The 15,000-nt window shown below is 36.7% G+C and overlaps 1 protein-coding gene across 5 annotated transcripts in view; it reads left to right on the forward strand.

The window, feature by feature from the left end:
• LOC135194968 (calcium-transporting ATPase type 2C member 1-like) overlaps positions 1–15,000 on the forward strand; it is a 128,104-nt gene that overhangs the window by 31,361 nt on the left and 81,743 nt on the right. Inside the window, exon 1 of one of the 5 annotated variants that reach the window (XM_064221211.1) lies at positions 8,558–8,691. The exons of 3 other annotated variants lie outside the window; for them this stretch is intronic. The gene's annotated coding sequence lies outside the window, so the exon portion shown is untranslated. Of the gene's footprint in view, positions 1–8,557; positions 8,692–15,000 lie in introns of those variants that run through there. One more of the 5 variants, XM_064221209.1, reaches the window with a different exon arrangement.

Below are 15,000 nucleotides of genomic sequence, written 5' to 3' on the forward strand. Positions count from 1 at the left end.
ACCCCTGGTTTAGTCGTTTCTATTTTTATTGGTAATCGGAACATTATTAGTATATCATTATTATTCATTACACGACCCACATAATATTATTAGTATATTATTATTTTTATTTTTATAATGATAAGTAGTTGTAGATATAGTATTGTGCAAGTATATATCTTTTCTTGTAGGATATAAAGCTAAAGGTTATGTTTATTAACAGCAGAAACGTCATTGTTTATTATTATTATTATTATTATTATTATTATTATTATTATTATTAAAAAGGAGTAATTGTTTATATGGAAACTACCACAAAATAATTGTAGATGTAAAAGTGTTGGACAGGAATGTATTTTCTTGTAAGCTATAACACTTCAAGTACAATAATGTTGTTTTAGTCGAGTATATAGTCGTTATCAGCAGAAACTTTATAATTAATACTATTGTTATTATTATATGACTTGTTCATGCTTATATATACATTATCAGGAGAAACATTATTATTATTATTATTATTATATTATTATTATTATTATTATTATTATTATTACTTGTACATGCTTATATATAAATCACCACGAAGAACTAGCAGCAGCACCAGTAGTATACGTGTTTCCATGTAGGCTATAGAACTCCAGGTAGAGTATTTGACCTCACGTAGGTCCGGCTAATCGATACCAATTACTGGTGTCCCTCATCCGACTCTAGGCCCAAAGAACTGCGTCGTTTTATTCATTAGAACCTATCGATCTCAGAGATGCAATTTGCCTCCAGGTCTGCGAAATATCCAAAGGACTTTTTTATGCTTATATTATTATTATTATTATTATTATTATTATTATTATTATTATTATTATGAAGATGAAGATGAACCCTATTATTATTATTATTATTATTCTGAAGATGAACCCTATTCATATGGAACACGCCCTTAGGGACCAGCTTCCAAAGAATATGATGTTCACTATACTCTGTTTTTTTCCATCTGTCCATCCGCCTGTGGTGTTTTCGCATGGTAACACTGCGTCCCGGGCTTTAAATAGTTACGCTATGTGTAAGTTTTCGGTAAATAAGAGGATATCTGGGTGTACATTTGCAACTGAAAAGTGTTTTAATAATTTACTGTATGCGAATTACACCGTTGTTATTTGAAAATAGGATATTATTTAAAGCCCGGGACGCAGTGTTACCATGCACAAACACCACAGGCGGATGGACAGATGGAAAAAAAGCAGAGTACAGGAAGAAGTAAGAGCAGGTCAAGGGAAATAGGGAAAATTTTAGTCAATACGTTGCTGTCGATCAATATGCAAATGAGGGCCTGTGCATTCATTCGATAAACAATGATTCTTGGAGAATCTTTTTTCCCGTTAATTTCAGTTGTCTAGCAATTCCGCCTGAGGCGTGGATGACCTTGGTTCAATTGCTTCTATCTCCTTGGGTTACATTGGCGATCTGATTATTGACAGTTGATTTATTACATAGAGAAGTTTCAAAGTAACCAATTAGCAATCAAATTGGGTCGTGCATTTCATTATGATTAATATGCTTAAAGCAATACGAGTTGTCCCTTTGGCTAGAATTAATTTCTCTTCCCTCTTGGTTTTCTGGCAGTTACTCTCTCTTAGGCAGGCAAATGGCTGTGTGGTACGCCTTACCACTCCCTCCCAACCCCCAACCCCTAAAAAAAATAAAGTAAGATACATTACGTTTAGGAAATCAGACTTCACAGGAAGTTGACTGCGTTGCGGCGAGTCTCTCTGACTACAGGACGCAAAACTTTTTTTTTTTGAACCTTTAACACCTTCTTTATTAATCAGTTATAACACACACACACACACACACACACACACACAGCTTTTCCTTCAGTGCAACAACTAAACCTGGACTTTATTTAAATCTTTTTGCCAGTTCATTTTTATTTATTTATTTATTTATTTATTTACTTTTTGCCTGTTCATGTTTGGATTGTTTGTTTGTTTTTTTTCCAGTTCACGTTTGTACTTGTTTTTTTTTTTTTTTTTTGCCACCCCCCCCCCCCCCCCTTTTTTTTTTTTCCAGTTCACTTTTTGTGCCTGTTCTTGTATGATTTTTTTTTTTTTTTTTTTTTTTTTTTTCCCTGTTTCACATGTATGATTTTTTATGCCAGTTCACGTTTGGAAGTCATCCGTTTTTATATTTTGGCAGTCCATGTTCAGAAACCATCTGTCTTTCCTTTTCCAGTTCATGATTACACGTCATGAGTGTGTTGATGCCAACCCTTGTTTATATAGCGTTGCGTATTCTTGGTGACTTGGCACACAGTCGAGGTCGCATTGTCTTTATGCGCTGAAGCAGATATAAATACGTTAACTCGGTGGGAAGTAGGTATGTTTTGGCGTCCGACGCCTCTTGTTATCAGCGGACATTATTATGCACCTTGATAATATATATATATATATATATATATATATATATAGGATATATATATATATATATTATATATATTCTCTTTCTTTCATCTTACTTTCCACCCTCTCCTAACACTTGATTCATAGTGCAACTGCTTTGAGGTTTTCCTCCTGTTACAGCTTTCAAACCTTTTACTTTCTATTTCCATTTCAGCGCTGAATGACCTCATAGGTCCCAGTGCTTGGCCTTTGGCTCAAATTCCCTATTCATCTCTACTCAACTAAAGCCTGAGATCCAAGTGGAAGACTGTTATGAAGAAATTCTGACTTCCCCAGCCGGATTCGAACCCACGTCCAAAATACCAGAACGAGGTCACTCTGGATGTCTTCATATTCTTCAGTTTGGATCATGTAGGATTTGCAGTGACAAAAGTTCATGTTGTTTTTGCAGTGTTTCGATACAGGACACGTACGCCACCAGTGCCCTATGTCAGTGGTTCTCAAGCTTTTTATTACCACGCCCCTCTAAGAGTTGGTCCTTCCCTCCACGCCCCTCCCCCCTCCTCGCGTCTATGAGTAAAATGCCCTCCCAGATTTAAAGAGAGTTACAAGGAGTTACAAGGATTAGGACGTCACAAAGACTTATCAGTCCATCCTAAGAGGAGACATCGCGTGCTCACTTATCTCTAGGAGCAGGTTTTACTGTGCATTCACAGTGTCCTAATGGGAGAGAGAGAGAGAGGTCAGTAATTGCAAAACATGGTAAGCCCAACGAGTCTTAACTACACTATAGTAGATTCACATCAACCGTCAACCGTGCATCTGATGTCTAGGCCAGTCCCTTGCGACGCTCCTGATTGGCTGTTGATAAGCCACTCACAGGGCTGGAAACCCTCGGTCTCTCTCTAGAGTTCACATGGGTATGATCTATGTTCCAGCTCTCCTGAGGGATACTATTGAAAGACGTATCCCATGTGAACTCTCTCGAGAGACTGAGAGTTTCCAGCCCTGTGATTGGTTTACCAACAGCCAATCAGGAGCGTCGTAAGGGACTGGCCTAGACATCAGATGGACGGTTGATGTGAATCTACTATAGTACACCATAGAAAACTAGCGTTATTAGTTCCTCACTCTTGTTAAGAGAATGACGACTAGCAAATTTTAAAATATATTTCCCTAGGGCTCAGCAGCCTCGCTTGGAAATTAGTTAACCCCCCAAAGCCCCACCCCCCCCCCCCCCCCCCCCCCCCCCCCCCCCCCCCCCCCCCGGGATTGAGAACCACTGCCCTAGATTATTAAACAGATACGATACTTGAACGAAGAATTAGGGAGAGCAGGTGTGTCCCGGGCTGGTCGCGCCATTAACTTGAGCCTGGCATAATTAAGTTTCCGTATTCCATGCCGGCTGGCTCTCTCTCTCTCTCTCTCTCTCTCTCTCTCTCTCTCTCTCTCTCTCTCTCTCTCTTGTAAACAGCGACACCTGGAGGAGTTTAAAAGAAAGCTAGACAAAATCATCAGGAGGACACTGAATGAACAGTAAAACCTGCTCCTACAGATAAGCGAGCACAGGATGCCTCCTCTTAGGATGGACTAATAAGTCTTTGAGACATCCTAATCGTTGTAGCTCCTTAACTCCTTGTAACTCTCTTTTTCTCTCTCTCGGAACAAACTGCCACCAGAAGTTGTAAACAGCAACAGTGTGGGGGAAGAGTTTAAAAGAAAGCTAGACAAAATAATTAGGAGGACACTGTGAATGCACAGTAAAGCCTGCTCCTACAGATAACATTTTGATAACATTTTGGCAAAATTCCCCTTGGTTCGCACTCTCAGAAAAAATGTCCCCACCTCACTCCTACCAGCACTTCCCATACCCGATACCCATACCCCTGACAACGTTTTCATGTGGTATTCCCCATTAATTGCAGTCATTCATGATGGCCTCTGTCTCTCTAGAGCATTCTTCCACTTGGTTTTATTGGGTCCTTGGGACGACACCCCCTCCCCCCCTCAAGATTCGTTGAGTTGTTTTGAGCGCTGACAGTTGCCCTCGTGGTGGAATTTTATAGCTGTTCTCTAACACATAAAGATTAATTTTGAAAAACTATCACGAGAGAGATTTAGAAAACTTTTATAAAAGTTTGACACCAAATTTTTACTATTATATTATTGTGGAGCCTTTAGAGCACAAAGATTAATATCAGTTTTTAGCTGTATTAGTTTAATTCGTTCAGCATTGAGTAGATTTGATTTTGCTTAATGCTGTTGTTTGTGCTTTTCATTTTCTGTTTGTAATATTCGTTAACATTGAATGAATTGGATTTGGGATCATACTGTTGTTTGTGATTTTCATTTTTTGAGTGTTTGTGTTCGTGAATTGTGGGGATTTTGCTGTGTTGAAGGTTACAATGGTTAGTGTGCGTGGATTGTATGAATTTTGTGTTGTTAGTGTTTAAATGGCTTATTTTTATGATGTGGTTTGTATGTCGTTGATAACAGCTGCTGTTGATCTATTATTCATTTGTGGTTAAGGGCGAATAATTAAAACAGAGCTTTGTAAGTTTATTGGGGATTAAAGTTGCCGTTTATTTAATTATTTATTTATTTATTTGCGTAAAAAATAATTAATTTTATTTTACTCTTACTTGTGTAAAATTATTGATTGGTTTTTTGACTAGTGTCTGTTTGGCGTGGACGGTAACGTCACCGAAGTCCTGATTTCTCCTCTGTTCATTGCTGGTTCGAATCCGCGAGAGGACAAAATTATTATCAACTAAATTAATTCCCCTTCGGTTAACATATATGAAAATATGTTAATTCCGAGGTAGAGCGAATTGGATATTAAAGGACGTTTGTAGCTTAATGCATGTATAATATGAAATCACCGGTTGTATGTGATTTATAGAATATTTATGATATATGAGATATAAATAGATATAGATATAATATATATAGTTTAATTTATATATTTATATATATTATATATTTTATAATATATATGTGTGTGTGTATGTATCTATATATATATATATATATATATATATATATATATATATATATATATATATATATATATATATATATATATATATATATATGATATATGATATAGTAATAGATATATATATATATATATATATGGTATATAATATATTATATTTATATATATATATGTCATATTAATAATGTCTCTCATGACCTTTTGAATAGTCGCCGATATGAACCTCAGATTAGTTGGAAGCTGACGACCGTTTTCTGTCGAAAGTCCTTCTGGCCCCATTCTACGTAAGGAACTTATCTATTAGGATTCCAAATACGTATCTAGTATTCATGTGTATTCGGCATCATGCGGTATTAGGAATTAACATTGCTATTATGTTCGGCAACGATTCCATCAGTACAGGACTGGTTGGCTATTACAGGTGCGGTTGGCTATTACTATTCACTCTATCGTTTTTAAAGGTCTTTGTTTTTTTTTTTTTTGTTTTTTTTTTTTTTTTTTTTTCTGTATGTAGATTCATATGCTGTTGCTTCTTGCTTATGTTAGTTTGTTCATATGTCTCTGATCTCTTCCGAGTTCGATACTAAAAGTCAACAGTTGAATTTGGGCTAAAGATCACATGACGTAATTCTTCCGGTTAAAATAGATGATAATAATAATAATAATAATAAGTGATGGATTCCTAAGGAGGCAGGATGCAACCCGGAACCCCACACTATAAAAACCACCTTGTCGAATAGGATGACTGTAATAAAATAATAATAATAATAATAATAATAATAATAAATATGACAATTGCGTCTGTCAGAAATGGTATAAACACCTGTTGTAGACACCTGTGACCTTTATTTGGACGAAGCGCGCATGCGCTGTTGCCGTATTGACGGTTCCAAGCGTCATTTTGATTTAGTACTTTTGGCACGTCAGGACGGTACGTTTATTTGATGCTAATACGGACGGAAGAGGAAATCCATCGGTGATATCTCGTCCGTTCCAGAAAGAGGGAGAAAATGGGGGGGAATTGCCCCTCCGGAAGGGAGGGGGCGTTCCACCCGCATCCTCCTTAAAGATGAAAGATTGGAGGAATTAGGTCGAGGATGGACGAGGCGAGACATCGCCAACATTCAACGTTTTTCCCCTTAGACGTTTATTGCGGGATGAGTCTCTCTCTCTCTGTCCAGTATCCTCTGGTTATTATTCCCAACATGTCTGCCTATGCCTTCATCTAGCTACGACCGCTTTCATTCCTTTTACTGTACCTCCATTCATAGTATACCCCGTAAGGGGGGGATGTGGTTAAGTGCCGTCAGTGCACCTCATTCGGTGCAATGTAGGCATTACTTGAGGTTCTTTTTTGCAGCGTCCCTTCGGCCCCTAGATGCAACTACTTTCATTCCTTTTACTGTACTTTCTTCCATCTTACTGTCCACCCTCTCCCACCAATTGTTTCATAGTGCGACTGCTTTGAGGTTTTCCTCCTGTTACACCTTTCAAACCTCTTGACTGACAGTTTCCGCTGTCAGCGGTGAGTGGCCTTATAGGTCCCAGCGCTTGGCGCCTTTGGCCTAAATCCTATATTCTATATTTCTATATTCTGTTCTGTGCTTTTATTTTATGCCATTTCCCGTGATATCCAATCTCTCTCTCTCTCTCTCTCTCTCTCTCTCTCTCTCTCTCTCTCTCGCCTCTGAATACCAGTGTCCTAGTCATGTCGGACTTCCAAGCTTGATAGGGGAATGCAATCTATTTAAGATAGTGTTGTGAATATCAGGTTTTTCTCCAGCGATTCCTGATTTTTATTCGACAGCTCTCACAAGTCAGAACTTACTTAAACTTTCGTTAGTAATAGACACAGCCAGGCTAGCTGCTACCTGCTTCTTTATCTCTAATTTCATCCAGTTCTTTGATTCTCGTTGATGAAAATGTAACTTCTCATTGCTGTCAATATTGTTTTGTGGTAATTCGGGGTTCTTTCTTTCTTCTAAATCACCAAGTTCAAGTGATTGAATCTGTAACGAGTCAGTTAGGTATATTCGTCAGATGTCGTAATGATTTGTATAAGTTATTAACCCTTTATGTTCCCTTAGCAGTTTTTCAGAAATGCTCTCATATCCGCAGTGTTTCACCTTTCATAGTCTTCCTCAGTAGGATGGATTCAGAGGGCATACATACCTGAAATCATTGCCCTCCCCCCTCCTCCCCCCCCCCAATCTTTCTATTTTCCTCCTCTCCACATACCACCTACCTGAGATCATTGACCCCGCCCACTTCTTTCCATCTTCCTCCTCTCCACCCACAAAAAAAAAAAAATCGTTGCATTTTCTACCAACACTTTTGTGGCTCTTGTTCCGATATGCTCAATAGGAGGATTTCCTCTTCCAAGGCTGCTGCGTAGTGCCTGTCAGGCCACCCTTTCGTCTACCCTTTTTCTTTCAGGATTGTTAACGGGTTAGATCTGCTCTTGACAAAAACGTGTTAACAAATTATGTCGTGTGGTAATGATATGAATTTAGTGAGTTTATTGTTGCTTATTTAGAGTCAGGCTTTATGTGCATATTTTTTTTATTGTTTAAACTAACGAGAGGTCAAAGAATCGTAATTTTATCAGACTTTCTTTAACCGAGTAGGAAGAACATTTCCTACCCTTGTTCCGGTGCGGTAGCAGCGTTTCAAACCTGGACTGATTACACGATGCAGTGCCGTGCCTGCTCGTGCGTGCGTTTGTGGAGAGAGATGATCCCTTTAACTTTCTGTGTTATGAGAGAAGAGAGAGAGAGAGAGAGAGAGAGAGAGATCCTTTTGACTTGCTAACCGCGAGAGAGATGACTAGAGGGAACGATCTGTAACCTCTCCATACCCGAGAGAGAGAGAGAGAGAGAGAGAGAGAGAGAGAGAGAGAGAGAGAGAGAGAGAGAGATTTTTAACTAAAACTTACATATCGAAAGGGGATATATATATCATATATATATATATATATATATATATATTATATATATATATATATAATATTATATATAATATTAATATTTTAATTATTAATATATTGTATAGAAACGATGATACCATTAAATTTTCTATTGTAGAAGAGAGAGAGAGAGAGAGAGAGAGAGAGAGAGAGAGAGAGAGAGAGACACACAAAGCGGCGTTCGGCAATTTGTTGCCCGTGGTTCGAACCAGCTCTTATTGACGCAACGGCAACAGAGTGTGAGTCAGTGAGTCTCTCAGTCTCAGTCTCTCTCTTCAGTGTTGATCTGGCAGTTCCAAGGGAGTGACGTACGTGTGTCGCCGCCCCTCCTCCTCCTATCTGGCCTATCCTCGCTCGTAATACCCTGCGTTTGTGTTTTCCTCATTTTTTTAAAAGTAGGATTCATTTCTCGTTTTCCGGTTGTGAATTGGTGTTTTTTTTTAGCGTTAGGTTCTCGCGTTACGGACGGATGTGTGTGTGTGTCTGTGGATACAGATGAGAATTATTTTTCACCAATGTTGATAATGTTGAAAGCAATTCGTCGAAAGTGTGGAATGATATATATATATTATATATATATAATATATATATATATATATATATATATATATATATTATAAAATTATATATATTATGTGTACCTATATATTTTATAAATATATATACTGTATATTTAAAATTAGAATAATAGTTATGGTATACGTATTTGTATGTATTTTTATAGATATTCGTTTATAGGGGTCGAATTGTAAACGTTGTTTCAAATTTGATGTCGGCATTGATGGTTGTGCTGGAGATTCATTATTATTATTATTATTATTATTATTATTATTATTATTTTAAACGAGACAGTCCCCCTTCCCTCACTAAACGATTACAAATTTTATTTTATACCGTGAAAAATAAATGCAAACAACAGCAAAAAAAAACGTTATCCAATCAGTAATATTTCTCTCGGAGAAATTGATGGCGGAACCTACTTTCCATTACTTCCCATCACTCGGACAAACATATCCCATTAATTCCGCAAAGCGAACTTTGTTTATCCGTCTATCCGTCTGTTGCAGCCCGATCGATGGATGGTATGTGTGTGTGTGTGTGTGTGGTGTGTGGTAACAAACGAGCCACCCCCTCACACCCTCCCCCTCTTCCCAACTTGCACAAACGCCCTGGTATTATTGACGTTGTTAAGGAATACCTCTTCTTGTCCGCAGGTGTATGGTCCACTTAGGAGGAATATCTTTTGAAAATTAATATCTTCCGGTCATGTCCGCTGTACACAGTAGGGCCCGGTCCTGGGGCATCATACTTGTGATTGTGGTGGGTGGTATTTTTATGAAAGGGGGTTATTTTCATTTACGTGAGGATCAACTAAGTTACACACCACGTGTGCGTGAGCATGTATAATATATATATTATAATATATATATATATATATATATATATATATATGTATATATATATATATATATATATATTATAAAGATAATTATATATATATGTATATATATATATATACATATATATATTATAGTATATATATATATATATATATAGATATATATATATATAATATATATTATATATAAATGGGTATTTGTGGAATGTATGAATATATACATATATTCATGTAGATGTGTATATGTATCTGCGTGTGTATATGTGTATGTATGGTTTAATGCACGTGATACACACATCTGTTGTATAAATGAATAAATTACACACACACACACACACACACAACAATTCACACACACACACACACACACACACCACACACACCACACTTTCACAAGTCAAGAAGCAGATTATATAAATATGTTTTGTTTGTAATCCGAAGCTATTGGGAATGCAATTACGGAGCGAAATCGATCCCTGGAATGCATGCCAGATGCCTTCTTCAGATTGGAATGCTGTGTTTGTTTAGCTTTTGTCTTAAATGGCGTCAAGAAATGCCAGCCAGAAGAATAACCGGCGCTTTGAAGGCCAAGGTCGCTCGCCGTAAAGGTGCGATTATAACCAGGTATTCGGTATCTATAGGCGACACTTTCGTCGCGCTCTAAGTCAACACAAAAAATTGACGACGTGGCGTGAACCGACCTCCTGCTTAACACGGGCGCGTGCTTAAAATCTGCGGTCGAATAGCGCGTTGTTTCACCAAGGTAAATTTAAGATAGATATGCCATATTTTATTAGACAGAAATGTTCTGTAATGTTTAACATGCACATTATTTTTTTTAGATTCTCATTCTAATCAATAAATCATAACTACCTGTCCTAAAGTTCCTGTATCTTTAACTTAACGCGAAACACCTTTTTCAGACCTTTTCAGGCTCTTTCATTCCATAGGGCTTTCCTACCCCCCAACAAGATCAACAACAAAAAAAAAGCAGTTTTTTTTGGCTTACTCCCCGAGTAAGCGAAAAGTAATATTCTGACAAATAAGTAAAAAATATCCTATCCTAAAGTTCCTGTATCTTTAACTCAACGCAGAACACTTTTTCTCAGACTTTTTTAGGCTTTGCCACAGACTTTTCCTACCCTCCAACAAAAGCAACAACAAAGTAGTTTGTAGGCTTACTCCCCGAGTAAGCGATAAAACAAAGACATTTGGAGGCCGTCAGCTACCGTCTAGGTGAACGTTTTTTTATTTCTCTCTCTCTCTCTCTCTCTCTCTCTCTCTCTCTCTCTCTCTCTCTCTCTCTCTCTCTCTAAAAGGCCCATTCCTCACTCTCCCAGTTTTACATTACTATATCTCCCAAAGGCGACTCGCTTGTTGCCAAGTCGTGAAGTCCCCCTTTGGGTATAGTGGTATGTGTCGTGGTATGCCACTCAGATAATAATAATAGTTTTTTTTTTTCGAATATGAATTCATGTATACAATAATTTTAAAAAAAGTATTGGTGGACAGAGAGTACATTGTTATTTATTATTAGACATAAAAAAAAAATGTCACGGGTTCGAGTCTCTGCCAGGGTTATGAAAAGTCACTGGCTCTGTATCATGATCAGTTACTGCTGCGGTGGGAGATTGAAACCAACTTTCTTGGGAAGCTTGAATTGGAAGGCAGTGACCCCTTTGGTGAGCATGTTCCATTTGAATATGTTTCATCTACTGAAATTCTATGATAATAATAATAATAATAATAATAGTTAACTTATTGAATAATCGTGATAATTTGACACAAGGACACAAACAAACAAACCAGGTAAAAAAAGTCGTGTCGTTTCAGTTTGCGTGCCAACGTTATTTGGAAACAGATGTTTAACGTTGAGTTTTTTTTTAGTTATGTGTGTGTTTTTAATGCAGGTGTGTCTTTGTCGATACTGTTCCTTTGTAGTTTTCAGTAGTTAAATGCCTTTAGGGGTCTGTAATGGGGGTTGGGCTTAGTAAGCTATAGGCATGCTGATAGGTAGTAGGTATATTTTGGGCCTACTCCGTTTACGTGTAAAATTGTTTTGTAAATGTTTTATTTATTTAGTTATCTACTGATTTATATATATATATATATATATATATCTATATATATATATATATATATATATATATATATTGTGTGTGTGTAAGTAAATTTTCTGTTAAAACAGGATACGTCTCAAGTATAAAACGCCCATTAAAACGGCTCTTGTTTAAAACTAAGGTTCATATTTCGGTGGCCTAACTTGATAAGGGTGGAAGTTAGTCTCCACTGAAATATATAGTCCTTATAGCTTTAAACCAAAGTGTTTTAATGGGCCTTTTATACTTGAGATATATATATGTATATATATTTTATATATTAATATATATTTTTATATACTGTTATTAATAACAAAAGTAAGTCTGGGTAATATTGACTTCCCTCTCACCGACCGACTTCGTTTCTTTATCCTATATTTCCATTTATTCGTTTATTTTTGCTCCTCATGCCTCTTATAATGTGAGAAGTTACTCGTATTAAAATAAAAAGTATAACGTTATCTGATGACAGGGCACAGGTTTCTCATTGAAGTCTTAACGGGTGTTAAGTTTTGAAACACCTTTTCCGTGGTATTTTATTTGTAATGTTTTGGTACTTTTTCCTCGTAGTATTTTTCGAAGCCTTAAATTAAGAGCAACTCGTTATTTACATAGGTAGAAATTTGCTATTAACGAATATACACACACCAGAAAAACATGTAAAATGAAAATTCGAGTGTTTGAGAGTGCTTTAAGATATTTGAAAAATACTCTTGTTGTCAGGAATTCTTACGAAATATCAGAAACTGTTTAAAGTAAATCGTTTCTCATGTGTAAATATTTTTTTGAAGGAAACTTTTTATTTTCAAGTATGTTTGCAGCATTTTAAAACATTCGAAATTGCATTCTAAAATGTTTTTCCATTGTGTTCATGCGTATTCATCCACTGCGCATTTTTATCCATGTAAATTTTGCGTTTCTGTCTTGACAGTTTTGAAAATTGTACGAGAAATTGGAACAGAACGTTACCAATAAACATTATGGATAAGATGTGTGTTTCCAATACATATTCGCATTTCGATTTGAATATTCCTTACGATGACGTTTAGCTGGAATTCCTTCTTGTTTCCACTGCTTAAACATATTCTTGGTAATATCGGAATGTCGAGGCGAATCTGCCCTGTAAGCGGAAATGCCCCTTCTTCCCTCTTAGTAGAAAGAACATCAATCACACCTTGAAGTGTATATAGACTGAGAGAGAGAGAGAGAGAGAAATTGGGGGGTAGTAGTTGACATTCCGACTATTAATCATTTACTTGAAATTCAAATTACCTCCGTTGTGTTGACGTCAGTAGACTTCACCCTTACGTTGGAGGAGAGAGAGAGAGAGAGAGAGAGAGAGAGAGAGAGAGAGAGAGAGAGAGAGAGAGAGATTCAAATGCCCCCCCATCTTCAATTTGGACGCTATTGTCTATTAATTGGTTACATCATTCTTCGTGTGTTTCATTTTTCTTCGTTTTTTTAAGCTCACGAAAATGTCAATACATCGCCACATTTCGTTCACTTTGGTCGTGCTTGGGTATTTCTTCGTTCGTTAAATTCGAATCATTTTCTATGATGTAAACGCCTTTGGCTGTTGAACTAAAAATATACTCCCAAGCAAGATTATTATATAATAAAGATTCTCTCGTCTTTTCGTGTTGGTTGTAGTGACACTATCCTTTGTTGTTCACAGTCTTATGACACTGTCTTGACAGATGACAGTTGGTACTAAAGGTTCTTTTTCCCTTTTTTTAATTTTTTTTTACTTATGAATTTCTAAAATTGAAATAATAAATAGGGACTTCTCGGAGAGAACCGTTTCTCTCCTGTAATTGGATTTCTCTCTCTCTCTCTCTCTCTCTCTCTCTCTCTCTCTCTTTTGCGCGTTGACTCTAGTTGTATGATGTATATGTTTACCTACACGAGTAATAATATTTTAAGTAATATCTTAATGTATATGAGCGCCTCAGTGGCGTGGTCGGTATGGTCTTGGCCTGCCACCTCGGTGGCCGCGAGTTATTCCATTGAGAGGTGAGAGATGTGTATTTGTGGTGATAGAAGTTCACTCTCGACGTGGTTGGGAAGTCACGTATAAAGCCGTTGGTCCCGTTGCTGAATAACCACTGGTTCCATGAAGCGTAAAAACACCATACAAACAAACCAAGCAAACAATCTTAATGTAGATGCTCATCAATACAACAGAATAAATTGTATAAATATAAATGAATATATGTCTAATGACAGTATGTCATATGAAAATTATAAGCAACAGTCAGTGAGATAAAAAAAAAAAAATGTAAATATTTCAGAGGGAACGTTTATTCGCACCCCCCCCCCCCCCCCCCCCCCCACCATTACATGCACGCGGGTGGGCATTCGATGTTCCCGAAATGAAGGAAATCAGGCAAGGGGGAATCATGCTTTTAAAGGAGCCTCGTCAGGCAGACAGACAGACAGCTCGTCTGGGTTCGGTAATTGGGGGCTATGCAGCAAAAAAAAAAAAAAAAAAAAAAAAAAGACAGCGAGGTTTTATTTATTATTCAAGGGTGGTTTTGCATTCCTTCTGTTTATTCTCTTCTCCACTTGGAAACGTGTAGTGCTTTCGTACAGTTTCGATTTTGAAGTATCGACTTGTTTTGTCCTTTCGATTCTTGGTTATTTACGTAAGTCATTGATTTTTTGTCTCTCTGAATCTTGGTTATTTAATTAAGTCATTGACTTTTTTCTCTCTCTGATTCTTGGTTATTTATGGTGGTCTTTTATGTTTTCCCTTTAATTCCTGGTTAAATCTTGGTTATTTACGTCAGTCATTGATTTTATTTTTGTGTCTTTCTGATTCTTGGTTATTTACGCAAGTCATTGATTTTTTTTTTGTCTGATTCTTTGTTATTTACATCAGTCATTTATTTTGTCCCTTCAATTCTTTGTTATTTACATTAGTTATTTGTTTTGTCCCTATATTTCTTGATTATTTATATCAGTCATTTATTTGGTCCCTTTAATTCCTTGTTATTTACATTAGTTATTTGTTTTGTACCTATCACTTACACGTATACTTCAACGGCTCCATAATATATATATATATATATTATATATATATATATACAAGGGTGTACATTTATTAATTTATTCATTTATGAACTTGGGGGTGGGGGGGGGGGTCAGTCTTCCCGGAGTCGTAGAAA

This window comes from Macrobrachium nipponense, chromosome 15 (genome assembly GCF_015104395.2).
Source record: "Macrobrachium nipponense isolate FS-2020 chromosome 15, ASM1510439v2, whole genome shotgun sequence".
Classification (NCBI taxonomy): domain Eukaryota; kingdom Metazoa; phylum Arthropoda; class Malacostraca; order Decapoda; family Palaemonidae; genus Macrobrachium; species Macrobrachium nipponense.